The sequence below is a fragment of the Carcharhinus amblyrhynchos genome, chromosome 1 (genome assembly GCF_965287045.1).
Source record: "Carcharhinus amblyrhynchos chromosome 1, sCarAmb.v2.hapA, whole genome shotgun sequence".
NCBI classification, from domain to species: Eukaryota; Metazoa; Chordata; class Chondrichthyes; order Carcharhiniformes; family Carcharhinidae; genus Carcharhinus; species Carcharhinus amblyrhynchos.
Window position 1 is genome coordinate 14,973,582 of NC_137324.1, and position 21,519 is coordinate 14,995,100.

At 42.1% G+C, this 21,519-nt stretch overlaps 1 pseudogene; it reads left to right on the forward strand.

Annotated features, from left to right (window-relative positions):
* Window positions 1–21,519, forward strand: part of LOC145348615 (attractin-like) — a 67,117-nt pseudogene that overhangs the window by 44,889 nt on the left and 709 nt on the right.

Below are 21,519 nucleotides of genomic sequence, written 5' to 3' on the forward strand. Positions count from 1 at the left end.
TCATGGCTGATCTGTCGTGGCTCAGTTCCACTTTCCCGCCCTCTCCCCATAACCCTTAATCCCCTCTCTTATCAAAAACCCATCAACCCGCTTCTTTTCAGCATTGTAGCAAACGCCACTAGCTTTTGGAGTGCTACTCCTTTGTCAGGTAAGTGGGAGTTCTGTTCACAAACAGGGCATAACTCATAACAGGACACAAACTCAATTTACAGAATACTGATTGGAATGTAAATCTTTACAGCTAATCGAGTCTTAAAGGTACAGACAATGTGAGTGGAGAGAGCACAGGTTAAGCACAGCATTAAGCACAGGTTAAAGAGGTGTGTATTGTCTCCAGACAGGAAAGTTAGTGAGATTTTGCAAGTCTAGGCAAGTTCGTGGCAAGCCCAGGCAAGGCAGCCTTCACGACACAAGACAGCGCAGAGTCACTGAGCAGAGACTGATTGCCAAATTCCGCATACATCAGGACAGCCTCAACCGGGATCTTGAGTTCATGTCACACTATCTATAACCTCCACGAACTTGCCTGGACTTGCAGAATCTCATTAACTGTCCTGTCTGGAGACAATACACATCTCTTTAACATGTGCTTAGTGCTCTCTCTACTCACATAGTCTGTACCTTTAAGACTTGATTAGCTGTAAAGATTCACATTCCAATCAGTATTCTGTAAATTGAGTTTGTGTCTTTTACATGCCCTGTTTATGAACAGAACTCCCACTTACTTGCCAAAGGAGCAGCGCTCCGAAAGCTAGTAGTGTTTGCTACCAAATAAACCTGTTGGACTTTAACCTTGTGTTGTAAGACTTTTTACTGTGTTTACCTCAGTCAAACACTGGCATCTCCACGTCATGGCTATAGGACAGGCCAGACACTTGGAATCCTCATCCCTGCCTCTCCAGAGCCTGTCCAACATCAGGCTTGTACAAGGCACAGGTCAGGAGCATGATGAAATATTCTCCATATCCCTGAAAAAGTGTAGCTCCAACAACATTCAAGCTTGACACCATCCAGAACAAAGCAGCCCACTTCATTAGCATCCCTTCCACAAACACTCATTTTCTCCACACAGTGATAGCAGTGTGTACCATCAGTACTGCAGAAATTCACAAAAGCAAGCAACCTCCAAACCCATGAACTGGAAGAACAAGAGTATCAGATGCATGGTAACACTGCCATTTGGAAGTTCCCTCCATGCCACTCATCATCCTGACTTGGAAATATATCGCCATTCTTTCACTGTCGCTAGGTCAAAATCCTGGAATTCCCTCCCTAATAGCATGGTTGGTACACCTATACATGTAAACTGCAATGGCTCACAAATGCTACCATCTACTCAGGGATAATTAGGAATTGACAAAAATGCTGCCCTAGCCAGTAATTACCACATTCCCATGAATAAATAAGCAAACGATCCAGGCAGAAAGAGAGCCATGATAGTGGTAGAGTGAGACAGAGAAATCTAAAGTTAAACACAATGTAATTGTGAACAATCATCTTCATAATTGATTGAAGTGGCCACCAGGAAAAGTTGTGAAAATTTGTGGTCCTTGCACTTATTTGGTAATGAAGTTTGATAGTGGAAAGGGTACTTGCCATCCTGACTTGGCAATATATCTCCATTCCTTCACTGTTGCTGGTCAAAATTCTGGAATTCCCTCCCTAACAACAATAAGATGAACCTACACATCAGTGACTGCAGCAGTTCAAGAAGATAGTTCACCACAACCTTTTCAAGGGCAACTAGGAATGGACAAGAAACACTGGTTTAGCAAAGGATGCCCACATCCAGCAAATTACTAAAAAAAAGTGGTGCTATCTATTTATCAAAATATCTTTGGGTACATTGGTCCAAGCTCTCTCAGGACTCTAAAATGTAATATTGAATTCTCTTCGGAATTCAGTTTTTAAAATCAAAATTGAACCATATTGTAAATTTGGTGAGTTTGAAACTGTAGGTGCTTTAATATTATCAAGTCAGATTACTTCTTTGTTTGAACTGAAGATGAGAGTATGACTGGTAAGGTTAGCACTTATTGCCCATTCATTTGTCCTTGAGAAGGTCACCTTCTTGACTTCAGCAGTGCTCGTAGTGTAGATATGTATACTGTGCTATCAGACAGAAACTAACATTAGGCAGATAACATTAAGATTGGTATGAGTTGCAGAGTTTTTTGCATGATAATCCATTTACTGAAATGCCCCGAGGTCTGGTCTGTGCTGCGATTTAATGCTAGGATCACAATCTGTGTCTCAAGTTTTTTCTCTCATCTGTGTTATCATGGTGTTTTGGCTATTATAACAAAACAATTAGAAGCTTGTCCTTTTGGCCCTTCAAGCATTTTCCACCATTCACTAGTTGATATATCTAATATCCCTTGATTCTCTTGGTATCCAAACTTATAAAGAAACATAGAACAGTACAGCACAGTACAGGCCTTCAGCCCTCAATGTTGTGCTGAGCTATGTCCAAATCCAAGATCAAGCTATCCCACTCCCTATAATTCTGGTGTGCTCCATGTGCCTATCCAATAACCGCTTGAAAGTTCTTAACGTGTCCAACTCCACTATCATAAAGGCAGTGCATTCCACACCCCAACCACTCTGAGTGAGGAATCTACCTCGGACATCCCTCCTATATCTCCCACCATGAACCTTATAGTTATGCCCCCTAATAACAGCTACATCCACCCGAGGAAATAGTCTCTGCCCATCCACTCTACCTATCCCCCTCATCACCTTATCAACCTCTAAGTCGCCTCTCATCCTCTTCCGCTCTAAAGAGAAAAGCCCCAGCTCCCTTAACCTTTCCTCATAAGACCTACCAACCAAAACAGGTAGCATCCTGGTAAATCTCCTCTGCACTCTCTCCAATGCTTCCACATCCTTCTTATAGTGAGGTGACCAGAACTGAACACAATATTCCAAATTTTGTCTCATCAATGTCCGGTATAATTGCAGCATAACCTCACGGCTCTTAAACTCAAACCCCTGTTAATAAACACTAATACACTATAAGCCTTCTTCACGGCTCTATCCACTTGAGTGGCAACCTTCAGAGATCTGTGGATATGAACCCCAAGATCTCTCTGTTCCTCCACATTCCTCAGAACCCTGCCGTTGACCCTCTCATCCGCATTCAACTTTGTCCTACCAAAATGAATCATCTCGTACTTATCAGGGTTAAACTCCATCTGCCAATTTTCGGCCCAGCTCTGCATCCTATCAATGTCTCTTTGCAGCCTGCAGGAGCCCTCCACTACTCCACCAATCTTGGTGTCATCAGCAAATCTACTAACCCACTCTTCAACCCCCTCTTCCAAGTCATTGATAAAAATCACATCTATCTTCATCTTAAGAATACTGAATGCTTGAACATTCACAGTGTGCCAGTGTAGAGAATTGCAAAGATTCACAATCCTCTGACAAAGGAATTTCTACTCTTCTCAGCCCTAAGTAGCCAATTCCTTATTCTTAGAGTGCAGTTCTAGAATCCCCAGGTAGGATAACATCCTCCCAAAATCTCTCCCATCAAGCCTCTTTGGAATTTTATGTTTCAGTTTTATATTTATCTTCCAAATCTGGAGGTATCAGCCTTACAGGCCAAATCCCTGTCCCAGGATAATCTGTCCTCGTCCCAGTAATCAGCCTTATGAACCTTTCTTGTACTCATTCCAAGGCACTATATATACTTCCTTTGCCAAGGAGGCACATGTATATATACCTCCTTCGCCAAGGAGGCTAAAGGAGTTCTGGTGTGGTCTCACCAAGGTCCATACCAATGCAATAAAACTTTACTCAGCTCGCCAATCCCTTTGAAACAAAGGTTAAAGGATCACCTGCATTCCAAACTAATTGCATATATACATGTCAGTTCCTGTGATTTATGTACAAAGACAAGAGAACTAATGCAATAAAACCTACCTCCGTCCATTGACTCTGTCTACACTTCCTACTGCCTTGGCAAAGCAGCCAGCATACTTAAGGACCCCATGCACACCGGACATTCTCTCTTCCACCTTCTTCCTTTGGGAAAAAGAACATGAGAACATAAGAAATAGAAGCAAGAGTAGGCCATCCAGCCCCTGGAGTCTGCCCCGCCATTCAGTAAGATCATGACTGATCTTATAGTGGTTTAGTTCCACTTACCTGCCTGCTCCTCATAACCCTTTTTGATCAGAAATTTATCTACCTGTGACCTAAACATATTTAACGAGGTAGCCTCCACTGCTTCAATGGACAGAGAATTCCAGAGATTCACAACCCTCTGGGAGAAGAAGTTCATCCTCAACTCTAAACCCCCTTACTTTGAGGCTGTGTCCTCTAGTTCTTGTTTCCCTTCTAAGTGGATAGAATCTCTCTGCCTCTACCTTTAACAAATAGCATGTCACAAAATGGTAAACAGGGGTATTATGAAACACAGTGAGCTGCATGGTTGGGAGTGCTTTCCACTCCTTGGAGCATATTATCTGGCATGGTGACATTGAATGTCACTCCCAATGCCATCACGTTGATTTCAGGTAAGACCATACGCAGGCAGATCAAAAAGTCTGGAAACCACCCACTTCATTCAGATATCAGTTTAAAAGCCCATTGAGGCAATTAACAACCACTCTGACTAAAATAAGCGAGTAAAAGACAATAAAATACCTTTAAGGTCAGGTTCTCATCAGGTGGGAAATCCATTTTTTAAGAGCAAGCTTGATTGGTTGGGTTTTAAACTGCAGCTGAGATAGTACTTCAGCCTTGCAGTTCAGAAACCATTGGCTGCATGGAATGCTCATTCAACTGGAAATTGTAGAATTCCAGATATTTTCTCTTCAAAATGACCCTCCTCCCATTCAGAGGGATCTTCTGAAACCTCATTTAAAATACTGCCCCAAAGCCAGCGTGAGTAGTGTCAACTCTCGGATGCAGATGAGGATTGTGCTCTCAATAAGAGACACGACTTCCAGTGAGGAGGAAAGGTGGATTCAGAAGAATAGAGTGAGGAGAAGGGTGAGAGAACTAAGGGATCAGATGGATACCCAGGAAACTGTGGGTCCTCAGGTTGGGGACAGAATAGCACCAGGTCCCAATGGTCAGGAGTAACTTTGCAGTCCCGTTGGGGGCACAGAGACATTCTGCTACACTCATTCCCAGACAGGAGCCAGGAGAGAGGGATGCAATCAGTGGTGAGTGAGCAGAGTTTATGGCAGCTGCAAGGACAATGGCTTTGGTCTTCCTGATATTTCACCGGAGGAATTTTCCACTCGCTCATTAATGGATGTCAGATAAACCACGTGTATGTTAGAGACAATGAGGGATTGGAAGCTGGTGTAAAACTGGATGTCATTGACATATGTGTAGAAATTGACACGTCTTCAAATGATGTCATTGAGACTGTGTCAGTGAAAAATGGGAGCAAGCCAAGAATAGATCCTTGGGGGGTGGTCACCACAATAAATGAGAATAGGAAGAGAAACTGATTGGCTGACTGGTGTTAACAAATTGTCCCTAAATTAGACCTCCCTTAATCTGGCGCGCATATAATTCTCTAAATTTGCACACCTTTATTGTGGAGTCCAAGAGGTGTAGACAAAAGTCATAGGTAGAAGAAGGTAGATGATGCACTCACTAAATGTTAAAATGGCGGCGCGGACTTGTTGGGCCCAAGGTCCTGTTTCCTGTGCTGTGTTGTTCTTTGCTCTTCGTTCTAAACCATTGGCAGCCATTGTCCGACTAGAGTCAGAGGTTTACAGCATGGAATCGGGTCCTTCAGCCCAACTTGTCCATGCCACTTTTTTTTTAAACCCCTAAACTAATCCCAATTGCCCGCATTTGGCCCATATCCCTCTAGATCCATCGTACCCATGTAACTATCTAAATGCATTTAAAAGATAAAATTGTACCTGTGACTAAATTGAATAGATAAGAACGGAATCAAATGAATGCAGCCCCTTCTGACTGGACAATAGTGAAGAGGAAGCTAATGTGATCAGCTGTGTCAAAAGCTGCAAACAGTTCCACAGGTTCCTCCTCAGCTACTTGCTAATTACAACCTCAAAAATGTCAAGTTGTACTTTTAGTTTTTTCTACTCCAAGTCTGTTTTTTTTTTAGGATTTGCAATTTCAACTGACTTTTTTTTAAGATGGACAATTTCAGTTAACTGGCATTTTGGGAATGTCTCATTTTGTAAAACAATTGCTACCAAATGTCAGCACATATTTGCTGAAAATGTCACAAAGCATTCTTAATGGCTGAAAGAAAGTTAAATTACAGAGTTGTACTCAGGTGAGTTTATGCACAGAATGTGATTGGAATGGGTTTCAAAGTTTGAGTGCTTGAACACTTTTTTGTGTTATGTGAGAAGCAGAAAATTATATACTGATCAGATTTCTGCCTGGTTAGCTTGTTTGAGCTTTGATTTCATTAAGTTTTTAAATACAATTTAAAGTGTGCAGCATAAATTTTCATTTCACTGTCAGTGCAGTTTTTAGTTTGATATGTACAGGATTGTATTATAGGAATTACGATGGACAAATAGGGAAATGTGACAATTGAATTGACAGCTGATAAAGGCTTAGGATTTGATGCTTCTTTTGTAGGATGTATTCTTGTCATCATTAACATCAATCAAAAGGCATTGTTTAAAACCAGACCTGTAAAATGCTTCATCCTTTTCTTTTGAAAAAAAGATAAAAATGACAGTATAAAAACCTGAGAACAACTAAGTTTATGGAAATAATTGCATTGAGGGTCATGCTGACCTCAATGAATGTCTTTTCAGAATGCAGACTGAGATTAAAAATGATTTTCTTTCATTGTGGAAAAAACCCTGTGACAGGTGTTATTGAGCAATTTATACACAGGTTGAATATACTTTATCTGAACATTTAAAACTGGAACATTTTTTTGAATAGCTGCACAGTTTATTTGGCTATGCAGATTAATAGTTAAAGCACATTATAAAGGATGTAGTAACAGAGCATTTAGAAATGCATAATATAATCAAACAGCATCAGTATGGCTTCATGAAGGGAAAATCTTGCCTGAAAAATTTAGTACAATTCTTTGAGGTGGTAAGGAGAGATAAAGGGGAAGTAATGGAAGTGAAAAATCCTCCCTACAGTGCAGAAATGGGCCATTCGGCCTATCAAGGTTGCACCAACACAATTCCATTCAGGCCTTAATGCCATAACCCCATGTATGTACCCTTCTAATCTCCCTGACACTAAGGGATAATCAACCTAACCCGCACATCTTTTGGATTGCGAGGGGAAACCAGAACATTGGAGGAGAAAGTGCAAACTCCACACAGATAGTCACCCAAGGCTGGAATCGAACCCGGGTCCCTGGTGCTGTGAGACAGCAGTGCTAACCACTGTGCCACCATTCTTCCCTTAAACTACATAGCTTCCTGTTAAGGAATTGAACGCCGGTCTTCTGTGTAATAGGTGGGGACACTAACCACTATACCAACGAGGAACTAATATATTTGGATTTCCAAAAAATGTTCAGTAAGATACCACACAAAAGGATACTTAATAAGAGCTATAATGTTTGGGTAGTCTTTTTGCAAGGATGGAGGATTGGCTAACTGAAGACAGAGAGTTGGGGTAAGAGAGAAATTTCCAGAATGGTAACCTGCAACTAGTGAAGTGCCACAGGGATTTGTGCTGGGGCCACAATTATTTACAATATATATAATGACTTGGATGATGGAAGTGAACGAACTATTGCCCGTTTTGGGAATGGCACAAAAATAGGTGGGAAGGCAAGTGGTAAGGGTGACACAAAGGGCAGAATTTTCCTATCCAGCTCATCTTGGGAATCATAGTGGACAGGACAGTTCCATTTAAAGGTCTGTTGATCTTGGCTGGGATTTTCCAGTCTTGGGGAACACGGAAAAAAAATCCTACCCACAGGAGGCAATTTTATCGTTTTGATTCTAAGCACTGAATCTGGACGTGATTCAGATCCGACTTGTAAACCTGTTCTCAGGCGCCCCGAATGCACTCAGCGTGAAAAAAAGTTGTGAATCACGCTATGGGTGGGGCTTATCACATCTGAAATGCTGCAGCTCTGATCACAATCTTCATCTGCACATGCGCAGTAAAAAAAATTTGAAAAATGCTCCCCTGCTACATTGCTTCCAGGCTGCAAATAGCAGATAAAGCAGCCCGGGAGTGATGGCCCCCACAGCCATTGCCCCACCCCACAACATAACTGTCTTCCTTATCCACTGCCCCCCACTACCCAGACTGATTGCAACCCCCTCCCCCACTTCTCCCCCCACTGATCGCCAGCAGAGTGAGAGTGGGCTCACCACTAACCTCCCACTGAATGTCCACAGAATGGCAGCGGACAACCTTCTTCTCCCCCACCGATCGCCCACAGAGTGGCAGCGGACCCCCCCGCTTCCACACCACCACCACCACCACCATCTGGCCTCCCTCTTCCACTCCCCCACCAGAGCACCATCTGGCCTGCCTCCTCCAAATTTGGATGGGCGAACGCGATGGTAAAGGGGAAATGCTAGTAGGTTTGGGCATTCAGCTCATGAAGTCAATTTAGATGCATTTAAATTGACGTCACGCCCGTTTTGAGGATGGTTCGGATTGCAGCCATTTTCTAGCTTTGGTAAAGGGCGAATCAGCGCGGAGACGAGTGTGGATTGCACTATTCACCTCACGCCCGACTTTAACAACATTTTGTGCTCGAAAACTGGCGCAATGCAATGGTAAAATTGGGCCCAAAGGGTCTACGAAGGAATATAGACAGGTTAAGTGAGTGGGGGAAGAATTCACAGATGGAGTATAACATAGGTAAATGTGAAGTTATACACTTTGGTAGGAAGAATAAAGCAGCTGAATATGATTTAAATTCAGAAAGCTTCAGAAGGATTTAGCAGCCCTCATGAGTAAGTCACAAAAAGCATGCAAATTCAGCAGCTGATAAGTAACGTAAATAGAATGTTAGCCTTTATTTCAAAGGGAATGGAATATAAAAATAGGCAAGTCTTGCTAAAACTATATAAAGCACTTCTTTGACCACGTCTGGAATACTGTGAATAGTTTTGGTCTCCTTATCTAAGGGAAATCATAGGCTGTCCATCAGGATTGGACTCTGTCTACATTGTGGTCAGGATCAATGGGGTATGTAAGGTGCAATCAACCATGAAGCAAAGTCAAAATAAACACTGGTGGCTGGAGGATGATAGAAATCCACTGAATTGACAGATGGACCTTTTACAAGGCACTACACAAAGAACAAAGAAAATTACAGCACAGGAACTGGCCCTTCAGCCTCCAAGCCTGCACCAACCATGCTGCCCGACTGAATTACTACCTTTCCGGAGACCATATGTCCCTCCATTCCCATCCTATTCATGTAAGTGTCCAGATGCCCCTTAAAAGTGACTTTCATATCCGCTTCCACTACTGCCCCCAGCAGAGAGTTCCAGGCACCCACCATCCTCTGCATGAAAAACTTGGCTCATGCGTCTCCTTTAAACCTTGCCCCTTGCACCTTAAAACTGTGCCTCCAAGAATAATTGACTTTTCCACCCTGAGAAAAAGCTTCTGACTATCCATTTTGTCCATGCCCCTCATAATCTTGTAGACTTCCATCAGGTAGCCCCTCAACCTCTATAGTTCCAGTGAGAACAAACCAAGTTTCTCCAACCTCTCATAGCTAATGCCCTCCATACCAGGCAACATCCTGGTAAATCTTTTCTGTACCCTCTTCAAAACCTCCACATCTTCTGGTAGTGTGGTGACCAGAATTGAACATTATATTCCATGTATGGCCTAACTGATATAAAGCTGCAAAATAGTTTGCCAATTTTTAAACTCAATGCCCGGCCGATGAAGGCAAACATGCCATATGTCTTCTTGACTACCTTCTCCACCTGCATTGCCACTTTCAGCGACCTGTGTACCTGTACACCCAGACCCCTCTGCCTATCAATATTCTTAAGGTTCTGCCATTTACTACATATTTCCTATCTGTATTAGACCTTCCAAAATGCATTACACGTTGAACTTGTTACAGATCAAAGGTTTCAAGTGCAATGGTTAGGGTTTAAATGATTTCAGCTTCAGCAACTTCAAACAAAGTTGTGTGCCTATATTGGGGCTTAGTGCACGGCTGGGCAGACTGGAACCCCCTTCCCCAGGTAAAATTGACATCTCCTTTCTGTCAGAGGACTTCAAAGGGTTCTGCTATTACCTGGAACTTATGGACCAGAGAAAGGAAAATTTTTGCTGTGGAATGGAGTGCTGAGTGGTTTAAGACCCTGTCAGATGACTAGGGTGCATGGAGATTAAGGCACCTGGCCATTTCAGACTGACAGGCAGGAATGCAGATATTGATCACAGGGCTGCCTGAAATCACCATGAAAGTGTTGATCTTCAGGTCTGCCAGGGTTAGAAGGGGCAGGACAGCCATGCCACCCCCATTCTGCGAACTGTAGTGAGGTCAACTGCCAGCCTTTGCCCCCAGCCCATGCCCAACCAATCTCCTAGACCCTTGAGAGACCTGTTCTCTGCAGCTTGGCAGCAGCAGAGGAACAAATAGCCACTGGACCTACCTCATTGAGTTCCCTCAGGGCCTAAGGCTTCAGGCCAGGGTGTCAGTGCCTAAATGCCAGAGGGCAGTGTGTTCTAGGCACTGCCAAGATGTGTGGCCTGAAGAGAAACCAAGTGGGGTCCTGTGGGGAAGGGGGCCTAAGAGGGGGATCTGGGGAGAAGGGTGGTGTCTGAAGGGGAAGTGGGCGGGTGCTAAGAGGGGTTGGGTCGGATAAATCTCATGCCTGTGTGATGTGGTGGTGAATGCCTCTCATTGCTGAGGAATTGGTGGTGCTTCTTTGACTCTCTGGGTCCAACTTGCCAGATTCTCACTTGTGAGGGCCTCTACGAAAGCCCACCCAGTGCTGATCCCACTGGGGAGGCTGGTGAATAGCAAAGACTATTTGACTCGTGCTGCAAGCCCTCTAACAGTATTTAAATGTGAGCCTTTATTCTGCATCAGGTGTATCAAATATGCCCTCCATGGGCAGGAATCCAATCAGGGCTGGCAGGACGGCCTGGGAAGGTCACAGCGGGTGCCAGGTGCCAAAGCTGCTTTTGCTCCGATTCCCAATTCTTCGGATCATCGTGATTCACAATTGGAACTAGCTGGCCCAGAAAATCCCTGCGTTATCTTGTTTGTCATTCTTTGCTGATTCTTAAAACCTGTCTAATCCTATGACTAAAGTTTGCTGATTTGTACAGTGTTTCTTTCAATTTAATATTATCCTTCCTATTTAGACATGGATGGTGCATCCTTTTCAAAGATCCTGGGCGGATTCTCCCAGCTCACTGCGCTGCTTTAGCAGCACAGCGGGTCAGGAAACTCAAGTGGAGGTCGTTTAGCAGGCTTCCCTCCGAGTGCTGTGGCTTCCACAAGTCCCCGCGCGCTGGAGTTCCATCAGCTTCACACCACAAATCATTGCAGAGCTGAATAAATTATTCTAATCACAATTTAGCAGGCTGGGGACTGAAATCTCCGTGCTCGCCAGAGTCGTTGTGACCCTCTTCCTCCCCCACACCCCTGATAGCCCCTGACAAGATGGGTCACTCCAGCATGGTTTACCAGCTCCTCACTTGCCTGCTGGCCCCAACCAATGCCCATTCCCCTCCACAGCCCCGACCCCCTGGCAGGCTAACCCCATCCCACCCCAATGGCCAGCCCCAATTGCTGGCCTCCCTCCCTCTGTCACCACCAATTGTCACTTTGCCTTTTGGGCAGTGCCAGGGACCCAGGGTGGGGGGGTGGGGGGGACTTGGCAGTGTCAACCTAGGTGCCTGGTACTGCCCAAAGGGCAAAGTGACAATGTCCAAGGGGCACCTTGATGCTACCCAGTAGGCATTGGGCAATACAAAGGAGTGAGGCCCGGGGGCCTACTGGGGGAACGGGGAGGGTGGGGTGGGGGGTGGTGTTGGTGGAGGAGGCTGCACTCTGTACTCGGTGATCACAAAGAGAGGGCAGCTGGTGGGGCTAACCCGGACAGGGCATGGGGGGATTGGAGGGGCAGCGATGTGGAATTGCGGGCTGGCCAGCGATCAAGGCAACAAGGCTGATCTTGGGACTGACTAAACATGAAATTCAATTATGTTATGACAGCTGTAACCCAGAAACTTCAAGATGGGAAAATCCCATTGGTGTGAACGGTGGCAAAAGTCAGCTCTTAAGTTTTAAAACAAACTAATCATCGAGGCATGGTTTTCAGATTTTGTGAATTAACATTTTCTTTTTTTTCATTCATGGGACATGGGCACCCCTGGCTGGCCAGCATTTATTGCCCATCCCTCGTTGCCCAGGGGCAGATAAAAGTCAACCACAGTGCATAAGAACATAAGAAATAGGAGCAGGAGTAGGCCATCCAGCCCCTCGAGCCTGCCCCGCCATTCAATAAGATCATGGCTGATCTGAAGTGGCTCAGTTCCACTTTCCCGCTTTCTCCCCATAACCCTTAATCCCCTTGCCTACCAAAAACCTATCTACCCGTGTCTTAAATATATTTAGCGAGGTAGCCTCCACCACTTCAACGGGCAGAGAATTCCAGAGATTCACCACCCTTTGAGTGAAGAAGTTCCTCCTCAACTCCGTTCTAAACTGCCCCCCCCCTTATCTTGAGGCTGTGCCCTCTAGTCCTGTGCTGTGGCTCTGAAGTCATATGTAGGCCAGACCAGGTAAGGATGGCAGATTTCCTTTCCTAAAGGCCATTGGTGAACGAGATGGGTTTTTCTGACAATCAACAATGGTTTCATTGAGATCTCATTGAGACGTATAAGATGATGAATGGGATGGATAGGATAGAGGTGGAGAGACTCTTCCCGCTCAGAAAGGATAGTAGGACTAGGGGGCACATCCTCAAGATAAAGGGGGGGGCGGTTTAGAACGGAGTTGAGGAGGAACTTCTTCACTCAAAGGGTGGTGAATCTCTGGAATTCTCTGCCCGTTGAAGTGGTGGAGGCTACCTCGCTAAATATTTTTAAGACGCGGGTTGATGGGTTTTTGATAAGAGAGGGGATTAAGGGTTATGGGGAGAGGGCGGGAATGTGGAACTGAGCCACGACAGATCAGCCATGATCTTATTGAATGGCGGGGCAGGCTCGAAGGGCTAGATGGCCTACTCCTGCTCCTATTTCTTATGTTCTTATGTTCTTATGTTTCATGGTCATCAGCAGATTCTAAATTCCAGATTTTTTTTATTGATTCAAATTCCACCATCTGCCATGGTGTGATTCAAACCCAGGACCCAGAACGTTAGCTGAGTTTCTGGATTGATAGTCTAGTGATAATATCACTGGGCCAGTCTGGTTCTTAGCTTTGGGCATTTCTGTTTGTTTTCATTTCTATGTTATGATCCAAGCCAGAAACTCCAAGTTGTTTTACAAAATTAGCGTAGACCATAAGTTTTGCACGTTGAATTTGGCCCGGATGAGCACAAGATGTTTCACTCCAAGTCTGATTCAAGTGAGTCATTAGGAAACTTATATCAAATAAAGTTTATTTAGGAAAACAGTTAACATTCAATAAGAAAATCAGCATAACTTTTACCAATTACAAAAGAACAACCAATAATATTGTACAAACCTTACAGCTAAATATACTGTTCCAAAATCAAACAACCTGCACAAACATACATCTCAAGGTTTAGTACAGAAAGCAAGTATGCAACTATGTGATGCTGGATTTTGCAGCTTTTTATCACTTGCTATGGATTCATCCTTTGGATGTTGAATTAAAATTCTGGGGCTTTCCCAGTCCTGGAGCTTTTATCACACCCCGAAATAGAGATAGAGACACTGCTTAGCTTATAGCTAGCAGCCACAGACAGCAGAATTTTCACTCCAAGGAGAGAGGGCCAAAAAAAAACTGCTTCCAGTCTGCAGTCCAAACAACTTCTGACCAAAATGAAACTGAAACCTTGTATTTTTCTGTTCGAAAAAAATGTCCAAAGCCAGTACCTGACCTGTCAATCATGCTCCACCCAACAATTCCAAAAGGGTCATAAAGCTCCAAGGACACTGTATTAGTCCAGATTAAAGATAAGCAAGATGCTCATTATGTTGCTTTCATAACAATCAGAGGAAATCAACTCAGACATTATGGCAACAATACAAAAAAGACCAAGCCTGCTGAAAAAACTCCAGAGAAACATAATTAAAATACATTTCTTAAAGACAAAGTAGTTCTTTCCACATAATGTGGTGAATGTGGCAGACACTGATTTGAGGGAGTGCAGGGCTGGTTGGCTGGCAGTGGGGGGATGGGGTTGGTGGCTATGGTGGTGGAGAAGGAAAAGGAAATTTGCAAAGGTTGGAGAAAATAAAATTTTTCAGCCCATGTTGCCACCAAGAGTTTTTAGAAATTGGAATTGAAGTGTATTCTGACCATCGTTCTGTTGGACGACAATGCGTCAAAGTGAAAAGTGGGCAGAAAACTGAAGCAAAATACTATGGATGCTGGAATCTGAAACAAAAGCAGCACATGCTGGAAAATCTCAGCAGGCCTGACAGCATCTGTGGAAAGATTCAGATTCAAAACGTTGGCTGTATTTTCTCACCTGCTGAGATTTCCAGGAAATTAAAATGTCCCTGAAATTAGTGTTATCTCTTTAATTCATAGCGAACCACAGTGCAAAGCAGTGTCACTCACTGTGTGCTGAGGATTACGTGCAGTGAGTGTACCGGCGGCAATTCTGAGTGCATGTGGCGCAGCAACATAAAGCAGTGTGTGGATGCAAATGCATATGTGCCTTCCTTTCCATTTGGCCATTGGTACACCAAAACTGGCTGTCAACGTGAGTATAAATTAATCTCTTTCTGTCTTGTTATAATTTGTGGTTCTTTCCACATATACTTTGAGTTCAATGATTCTTAATTGTGGTGAACTTGATGCTCATTGCTCTTCTAGATGGAGTTTTAAATCTTCATTAAAGTTCTCACGAGACATATTTGCCTTTTGACATATTACAGAATTTTATTTCCATATGTTTTGTTTTCATGTAGTTTATATACACTAAAAAGTTTGAAGTATTTGTTCCATACTAAATAGTAAAACCAAACGATTGTGAAATTGTGCATTTTTTTTCTCTCTTACACACCTCATTGCCCCTCACCATCCCACCCTAATTTTTTTCCTTTCTTCTCATGAAGAAAGAGGTTCAAATGGAAGATGGGATGCTTGGCAGCTACAAAAAATGTAAGTGGCCTGCATATAAGCAAAATAGGGAACGGACATAGGAACGAATAAAAGCAAGTTAAGGCAATAAAAAGAGTTATCATTTAGGAATTTAAAAAGATTGTTAAACTTGAAATGAGAGGAAATCCTATTAAAAATTAATTAAAACATCTGCACAACATATTGTCCATAATAAAACAAGGGAGCTGGTGGTAATCATGCATTGTGATGAACCCAAATATGCTAAATATGATGAACCCCAAATAAGCATGACGTTTTAAAAATGAGACAAAAATATTGGAAAATCTTAGCAGGTTTGACAGCACCTCTGGGGAGAGAAAAGAGCCAATGTTTCAAGTCTAGATGATCCTTCCTCAGAGCTGACGAAACTTGCTTTTAAAAATGAGAACTAGGAATCAGATGTTACAGGATACAAAACAGTTCAAAAAGATAGAGAAGGAAAATGGGGAGGTGGAATAGCTGTAGTTATTTGGAAAAATGAATGCAGCTGTTAGCAAGACAAAATTGGAATTCATATTATGCAATAAAGCAAGAACTTTCTGGCCGGAATTTTCCAGCTGAGTGCCAAATTTTCTGTCCTTCCTTGCAGTAGCGGCGGAGTGTGAATGGCTAGAAAATTCCAGCCAAAGGACAATAAATAATCATTCACATTAATAGGTGTGACCTATAGTATTACAATCCAGTTAGGAACCCTTAACATTAGCAGAGAAGTTACTCAGTGGTAATTCCAGAGGTTCAGGCTAATATCCACAGCAGCTGGTTAAATTTGAATTTAGAGTCATAGAGGTTTACATGGAAACAGGCCCTTCAGCCCAACTTGTCCATGCAGCCCATTAATTAATTTGCTTAATTAATAACATTCAATTGATCAATAAATTTCTGCCCACTTTATATATATCCCTTTGCATACTCCTTGTATCCTCCTTACATCTCCCTTTCTTTATATCATCTGCAAATTTAACTACAGTCGGTTCCTTCATCCAAGTCATTAACATAGATCATAAATAGCTGGAGCTGGGACCTCAGCTATTTATGATCTATATTAATTACCTGGATGAAGGAACCAACTGTAGCTAAGTTTGAAACACCAGCTTGCATTTATATAGCATTGTGAACATAGTTCACAAGTGTGTAAAGAAAAGAATTCAGATGCTGAGCTAGTGAAATAGATGTTGGGCAAGATCTTCTCGCTCATCACACTGGTGAGATCTTCTTGTCCCACCAATAGCACACACCCACCACAGGTTTCTCAACAGCATGGGATGAAATCAGTGGGAAATTCCATTGATAGTAGTGGGACCAAAAGGTCCCACTGCTGGCCAACGGCGGGTTAGCTGCATGCCGTGGGGAGGCCAGAGAATCTCGCCCATTAGCAGGAACAACTAAATAGTCCACGTGTTGTGTTTAAAGAATCTTCCCCTAAAAGCAGTTGACAAACTTTAATCACCTCCATTAAAACCTCACTCTGACCATATACTTTCTCATTTGGCTCAATGTCAATTCTTGTCATAATTTGTTGTATAATCCTTTTGGACTTTTTTTTCTAGTTGCTCTCTTTCTTCACAGTCTAGCCCTGCCCTATTGTATACAAATAATGTGTAAATATATTTTTGCATGGAATCATAGATCAAGTTGGGGACAGAATGTGCTTATGATGTATGTCTTTCCTGTTATTGTAGCTGAAACCTGTTCTGGTTATCGAACCTGCAATCAGTGTTTGGAGCTGCCAGGATGTGGGTGGTGTACTGACCCCAGCAATACCGGAAAGGGTCAGTGTATAGCAGGATCTTATCTGGGCCAGTGAAAATCCCCACAATAAATGTCCCCTTTTACCCATTCTGAGTGTCAGTATGTGCCAGCAGAAACAAAATACAACTGGTTCTTTATCCATTGCTCAGGATAGTAAAAGGCCTATCGCAGACAAATAGAAACTGTCTATTCTCGTATATTTAGTCCAAACACAATGTTTGGAGAGAGAAAATTACGTATTACTTGCTGCTTGCCATTTTATATCTCACATTGGATGAAAACATGTTTGTTTTTGGTTTCTCTTAGCTTGCCAGTGTAATGGCCATAGCAAATGTGTTAATGAAAGCAACTGTGAGAAATGTGAAGATCTAACAACTGGAAACCACCGTGAAACTTGCATCTCTGGTTATTATGGAGATCCTAAAAATGAAGGGAGTTGCCAATGTAAGTGTTAGTTTATTGATAAGCTTCTAATTTTGCAAATTTTCCTTCATTCCTAAGCTTTTGACTCTTGGGGCACAGTGGCCTTGTGGCATCTTGTAGGTGAAATGAAAATGGCCATTCTTCATCTATGAAGCTTCGCAATGACAATGGACAAGAAGATTCAAAGAATCAAAGCTGATTCCTTTATGACTCAAGAACGTTCTACACAAATCTTGAGGCAATAAGAAATAATTAATTGTACATAATTCGAATTTTTTTGATCTGAGCAGTTTGTTGCATCTTTGGCAGAGGATGAAGTATATACCTTTCATTTGCAATGGTCTCAATGTAGTATGAAGGATTAACAAATGGGATATGCCAGTGTATGGTGTAGGTAATGATATTTCACTGACACTGGTTAGTCATGTGTTCATCAAGAAAGAGAGAGGTTGGAATCATGCTTGGGGGCAATGTGCCTGTTCTGTACTAATAAACAGGTGTTAAGCACAGAATACCTGCAGTCTGTCTAAGAACCAAATCCCATTCCTAGAGTTTAAGATAGAAGGACCCATCTCGGAACACCATGATAACTAAACTTGTTGCAAGTCAGATGTTGCAGTTGTACAAAAGAGTTTTATTTACAACTTTTTTATTTTTTTAATATTCATGGGACATTGGTATTGCTGGCCAGGCAGGTTTTTTGCCCATCCCTAATTGCCCCCAACTAAGTGGCTTGTAAGAACATTTCAGAGAGCAGTTAAAAGTCAACCACATTGCTGAGGGTGTGGTGTTACATGTAGACCAGACCAGATAACAATGGCAGATTTCCTTCCCTAAAGGGCATTAGTGAACCAGGTGGGTTTTTACAACAATCAACAATTTTGTGGTCATCAGTAGACTTCTAATTCCAGATTTTTATTAAATTCAAATTTCACCATCTGCCATTGTGGAATTCAAACCCAGGTACCTAGAGCATTATCCTGGGTCTCTTTAGTCTAGTGACAATACCATTAGGCTACTGATTAGAATGCTGAAATATTTCTGTTGAATTACCAGCAGGGAATCTGATTCTTGCATAAAAAGTATTGTTCTCTGTTATTCTGCTCAATGCTGAAGTGTTATTGCCTATCTGTCATCAAGGCTCACAAAAGAACTAAATTAGACAAAGTCTCAGACTTTAATTGAAAGAAAAAGATGTTTTTTAGATATTGGTACAATGGTTTTAAGTAAGTTCCAAGTTGCTGTTTGAAATGAAGTTTTTATTCTTATTATGCAATGTGATTTTATTTAAAGTAGGGAATCTTGTGTAGTTGGATGATATGCTTCCATTGGTGATCTTTGAATGTTGATTGATGATATATGAAGACAATGGGCCTTCACAAACATCAGTCCTTTCTCTGGCAACATGCCATGATTGAATAGAAATAACCCATGGCCATTCAGTTGAATTCCTGAAACTGGAGGGCCTTCTCTGTTAGACAAAGACCTATTCTCGCTGACTAATAAATAACCATGTGTGATCGGGTGTGTTAGCTGACTGTCCTTTCATCTCTGTTCACAATTTGAATCCAGTTCTAGCTGGTAAAGATCTGCCTGTTTGATGAGTTGAATTGGGTCAATCTCCAACTTGGCAACAGTACGAAATGGCCTACAATTCTCTGTGCATTACAAAGCTGGCTATAAAGCTGGCATGGGAAATAGAAGTGCTATACTGATGCAGTAATGGATTATTTTCCAAAGTTGAGGTTAAGGTCTATTTTGGTGCAGATTGCATGGTAATAAAAGGACCCACATAAATTAGCCTGTTCTCTTCATGTGTAGTGAGCAAAGATAAATGCTTGTTTTTATAATTTTTCACTTGCTGCATTTTTTTGATTCTGTTTACTACTTCCTCAAGCCTGCAAGTGCAATGGACACGCAACCATCTGCAATACCAAGACAGGAAAATGTTTCTGTACAACAAAAGGAATCAAAGGTGACAAATGTCAGCTGTAAGTTACATCCAGCGCATTTTATGTGCACACTGCTTCTGGTGGATGTTTATAACTGCTATAAAATTCCTATTCATTTCAGATCCACTGTGACAATGACATTTTCAATTAATGAGCAAGCTAACGTAATCAAATTGTGTGTTTGGAGAGTAATTTAAAAAGAACCCTTCATAAACTAAGATATAAAAAGGGCAGGAGAATATTGTTGAATTCATTTCTTATCACAATTTAAGATACTTGTTACTTTGAAATAGTCAGGCTTTTCATCTCTTATAATCCAGGTCAGAAACTCCAAGATATTTTATGAAGTCAGCCTTGACCATAAGTGTTGAACTTTGAATTTGGCATGGGTAGCACAAGATGTTTCACTTCAGATATGATTCAAATGACCCACTGGGGAGCTTTTATCAAACAAAGCTTATTCAAGAATACAGTTAATAGATAGAAAGAAAATTAGCAATAACTTTTACCAATTACAAACAAGAAAAAGAAACCATGATATTGTATAAATATTAAAACTAAGTGCACTGTTCCAGACAAACAAACACTGTTCCAAACATCCATGGGTCCCAGGTGTAGCACAGAAAATAAGAATACTCACATGGTGTTGGATTTTCTAGCTGTGCGACATTTGCAGTGAATTAGTCCTTTGGATAGAGAATTGAAACTGATTTCTCAGTCCTGTAACTTCTAGCCCATCTAGAGGTAAAGATAGAGCCACTGCTGGCGTCCAGCTAGCAAACCCCTCACAGCAAAATTTTCACTCTAGAGAAGTAAGAAAGCTTCCAAATTAGCCAGCAGAATTTCAAATACCAGGAAGAGACACAGAAGTCTGGAGTCCAACAGCTTCTAACTAGCCAGCAACCAAAACTGAAAGTAAAAAAACTCCTGGGAAGAAAAATCTGTCCCACCTGACCTGCCAATCAATCTTCCCTCAAGAATTCAAAAAGGGTCATAAACTCCCAGAGACTGCATAGGCCCAAATTAAAAATAAAATAAAAATAAAAATAAAAACCCATTAAATAATTTAAGCAACAATAAAAGGATGTCTTGTCAGACAGGTCAGCAACAAGCACAGAAGTTGTCATTAGATATAGCCTACAGGGATCAAAGGACATGGGTGGCAGGGGAGATCAGGATATTGAATTTGATGATCAGCCATGATCAAAATGAAGGTGGAGCAGGCTCAAAGTGTCAAATGGCCTACTCCTGCTTCCAATTTCTGTATTTCTATATTTGCTCAGTCTTGTTTAGGCAGGCTATATGAACTTCCATAACAGATGGACAAGTGCAAGGACTGAAAGTCCTACAGTGCTACCCTCTGGATTCCCATATCTTTCCTTCTTGAATTCACACCCTCCTGTCCTGAACCATGGAGCAAATCTGAAGTAGTTAACCTCAGGGATGTGATTGCCTCCTGGAACCAAGTGTCCAAGTAACCTTCCCCCACTCTGATATGGTGCAGTGTCCAAAATTTGGACTCGAGTTCATCAAACCTAATTTGAAGCAAGCAGCAGATACTTCCCCCTTCCAGATGTTATTGCTGGGATCATGTTGGTGTCCATCGACTTCTACACGCTGCAGCTACTACACATCACCTAGGATCTCATCACTGTTATATTTTATTTAACTAAGTATTTAAGCTTTGAAATATCATTCACAACTATTTGTGCTTATACTAAGCAATTTAACAAGTTGAGCTAGATATTTAATATAGTGCTATTATCTCCCCAGTCCTAGCTTATACCACTGCCCCAGTTTTAAAAAAAGGAAATTGTAAAACTTGCCAATCACCTAGCCACTCAACTGATTTATGCCTCCTGACCTTAACTGTCAGGTTTCACTGTCTCTCACTCCCCCTCTTGGTTAGCAGCTTGCCTTGAAAAAAATAGAACAGCACCTCCTCCCTCACTGTACTGAATTCCTTCACACACCAAATTTACGACTTAATTATAGAAAATGCTGGATAAACTCAGCAGGTCTGACAGAATTTGTGCAGAGAGTTATCATTTTGAGCCCATTTTGAGCTTCTACTGAATGGTTATCATCAAATCCCTGCAGTGCAGAAGGAAGCCAATTGGCCCATCGAGTCTACATCAACCACCCAGGCCCTATCCACAT